The following is a 3,454-nucleotide window of genomic DNA, read 5'->3' as shown; positions in this document are numbered from 1 at the left end:
GTCTTCCTTTGCTCAGGCTGATCTCCAAGTGATCTTCCTGCCTTGGCTTCTCAGAGTGTTAGGATTATAGGCATGAGTTCCTGTACCCAGCACAAGCAATTCAATAAAGGGAAGATAGACTTTTTAATAAATGGTGCTATAGCAACTGGACAAGAGAGACCAACCTAAATAAATCTCATACAAAAATTACACTCAAATGGATCACATACTTAAATGTTAAATATAAATGTATAAAAATTTTAGTAAAAAATTTAGAGAAAAATCTTTAGGAAGTAGCATAGTTGAAAAAAGTTCTTAGAAATGATAACAAAGGCTCAGTGCCTGTGGCTCAAGTGGCTAAGGCGCCAGCCACATACACCTAAGGTGGTAGGTTCAAATCCAGCCCGGGTCCATCAAAAACAACAATGATGGCTGCAACCAAAAAATAGCCAGGCCTTGTGGCGAGCACTTGTGGTCCCAGCTACTTCGGAGGCTGAGGCAGGAGACTCGCTTAAGCCCAGGAGTTGGAGGCTGCTGTGAGCTGTGATATCACGACACTCCACCCAAGGGGACAGCTTGAGGCTCTGTCTCAAAAAAAAAAAAAAAAAAAAAAAAAGAAAATACATTTAGTACATCTAATCTACTACAAACATGCTCAGGACACTTAATAGCCTACAGTTAGGCAAAGTCATCTGGCAAACTGGTATACCTCCGAGGACTAGTTGTTTAAGCTCGTGATCACTTAGCTGACTGCTGCTGCCCAGCACTGAGAAAGTATCTTGCAGAATATTACTAGCCCAGATAAAGATCAAAATTTCACATATGGTTTCTACTAAATGTATATCACTTTTGCACTGCTGCAATGTCAGAAAATCATAAGTTGTACCATCATGAAGTAGGAATTATCTATATAAAAGACATTGCAGCTTTCATTCTGGCCTCATTCTCTGGGCTCATTCATTCTGGGGAAGCTAGCTGCCATGTCATAAGGCCCATATGGTGAGGAATTGAGGCTTCCTGCCAACTGCCATGAGTGAGCCATCATGGAAACAGATTCTCCAGCCCCAATCAAACCTTCAGTTAATTGCAGCCCCATCTTGACTGCAGTCCCATGAGAGAGGTGTGTCATCTATCTCACTTAGCTGCTCCTGGATTCCTGCCCCTTCACAAGCTGTGAAAAAATTTCTTGTTTACTGTTTAAGTTTATTGTTTTAAACTGCTAAATTTTGCTAGGAGTGGTGGCTCATGCCTGTAATCCTAGCATTCTGGGAAACCGAGGTGGAAGGATCCCCTGAGCTCAGGAATTTGAGACCAGCCTGAACAACAACAACAGTGTGACCCTGTCTCTACTAAAAAATAGAAAAATTAGCCAGGTGTGATGGTAGGTGCCTATAGTCCCAGTTATTTTGGAAGCTGAGACAGGAGGATTGCTTGAGCCTAGAAGCTCAAAGTTGCTGTGAGCTGGGCTGAGGCCATGGCACTCTAGCCTAGGTGACAGAATAAGACTCTGTCTCAAAAAAGAAAAAGAAAAGATGCTAAATTGGGGGGTAATTTGTTACATAAGCAATAGATAATAAATGCAAGGGAACTGAAATAAGGCTATGAGGATAAAGGAGAGGATTTTTTTTTTTTGAGATGAAGTCTTGCTCTGTTACTTGGGTTAGATAGAGTACAGTAGAGTCATCACAGCTCACTGTAACCTCAAACTCCCAGGCTCCAGTGATCCTATTGCCTCAGTCTCATGAATAACTCAGGCATGAACCATTATGTGTGCCACTGCACCTAAATAATTTTTATTTATTTTTTTTTTAGAAATGGGGTCTCACTATGTTGCCCAGGCTGATCTCAAACTCCTGGCCTCCAGTGATTCTCCACCTCAGCCTCCCAAAGTGCTAAGATTATAGGCAAGATCCACCGAACCAGGGCTGATTTTTCATTTTGAAGTAGTGAATCTCAAACATGTTTAAGTGCTAATGAGAAGCCAGTGGAGAGGAAAAAATGCAAACTAAGAGAGAAGTACATAGAAATCAATCAGTAAGGTGGGGTTTTTTTGTTTTGTTTTGTTTTTGCAGTTTTTGGCCAGGGCCAGGTTTGAACCCACCACCTCCAGTATATGGGGCCAGCACCCTACTCCTTGAGTTACAGGTGCTGCCCAATCTGTAAGGTTTTTTAAGCAGGTGGAAAGGAAAAGGCCCAAAGCACTTGAAGGGATAATCCTAAGCTCCTAGGAAGGACTCCTAGACCCCTGCCTCTTCCACTGTGACCAGAAAGCACAGGAGGAAAAGATGTTTGGTGGCAGGATGGTGATGGGATTTCTGCCAAATGACTTCTATTTTCTCTTGAGGTTATCTGGAGAAAGTGAGGAGGGTGATGCCTTTAGAAAAATAGAGAATGGCTCGGTGCCTATGGCTCAAGTGGCTAGGGCGCCAGCCACATATACCTAAGGTGGCGGGTTCAAATCCAGCCTAGCCCGCCAAACAATAATGATGGCTGCAACAACAACAAAAAAAATGGCCAGGTGTTGTGGTGGGCACCTGTGGTCCCAGCTACTTGGGAGGCTGAGGCAGGAGACTCACTTGAGCCCAGGAGTTGGAGGTTGCTGTGAGCTGTGATGCCACAGCACTCTACCCAGGGGGACAGCTTGAGGCTCTGTCTCAAAAAAAAAAAAAAAGTAGAGAATGTCTGAAATAGCTAATGGTGAGCTCTAGAGAGAGGTAGGGAACAAGAAGAAAATTCTGGGCCATTTGAAAGCCTGGTTGTGATGAGAGCCATGACTATGTAGTCCCCTCAATCTGCATAGCTGTGTGGTTTTTCTCCAGCAGTGCCCAGAGTGCTAGATACAGGTGCAGAGAAGGCAAATACTGAATTGTTTGTAATTCAAATAATTTTGAGAGGCTGAGATGGGAGGGTCACTTAAGAACAGGAGTTTGAGACCAGCTTGGGCAACATAGCCCAGCAAAACCCCTGGGCAGGGGCTTTGCCAAAAGGGAGTCATGAAAAGACTGGGGGCAATGGAGATGTGGCTCTTAAAATAAGAGTGATTAGAAGAAGTGGAATCTAGACCCCAGGCTGGCCCAGGGGAAAATAAAAAGCCAAGAATCAGAGGAGCAATGTCATCACAATTGTGGAAGGCTGGGGAGAGCACAGAAGGTGTGGGGTCATGGCCTGCTTACAGGAGGCGTGGCTCTAACATTCCAGAGGTGGGGCAGGTCCAGGCTCAGGGGTGGCCTTAGAGCGGGGCCTATAGTGAAGAGACCAAGCTGGAGGATGGTCCATGCTGATGTGATTCATCCCAGATGACAATGACATTTAGGTTAATGGCCATTAAAATTGTCCCTGTAAGAGAGGGAGCAATGTCTTCCATGAATGAGACAGATCCACGACAGCACCAGCAGGAACAGAGTAGAGGAGGTGGCGGGGCCCCGCTGGAGCAGGGAGAAGTGGCTTGTTGATCAGAGCTGCCCTCTCCCCTCCT

The sequence above is a fragment of the Otolemur garnettii genome, unplaced genomic scaffold (assembly GCF_000181295.1).
Source record: "Otolemur garnettii isolate 467f Iridium unplaced genomic scaffold, OtoGar3 scaffold00020, whole genome shotgun sequence".
Taxonomy (NCBI): Eukaryota; Metazoa; Chordata; class Mammalia; order Primates; family Galagidae; genus Otolemur; species Otolemur garnettii.
Note: the sequence above shows the minus strand (reverse complement) of the source record.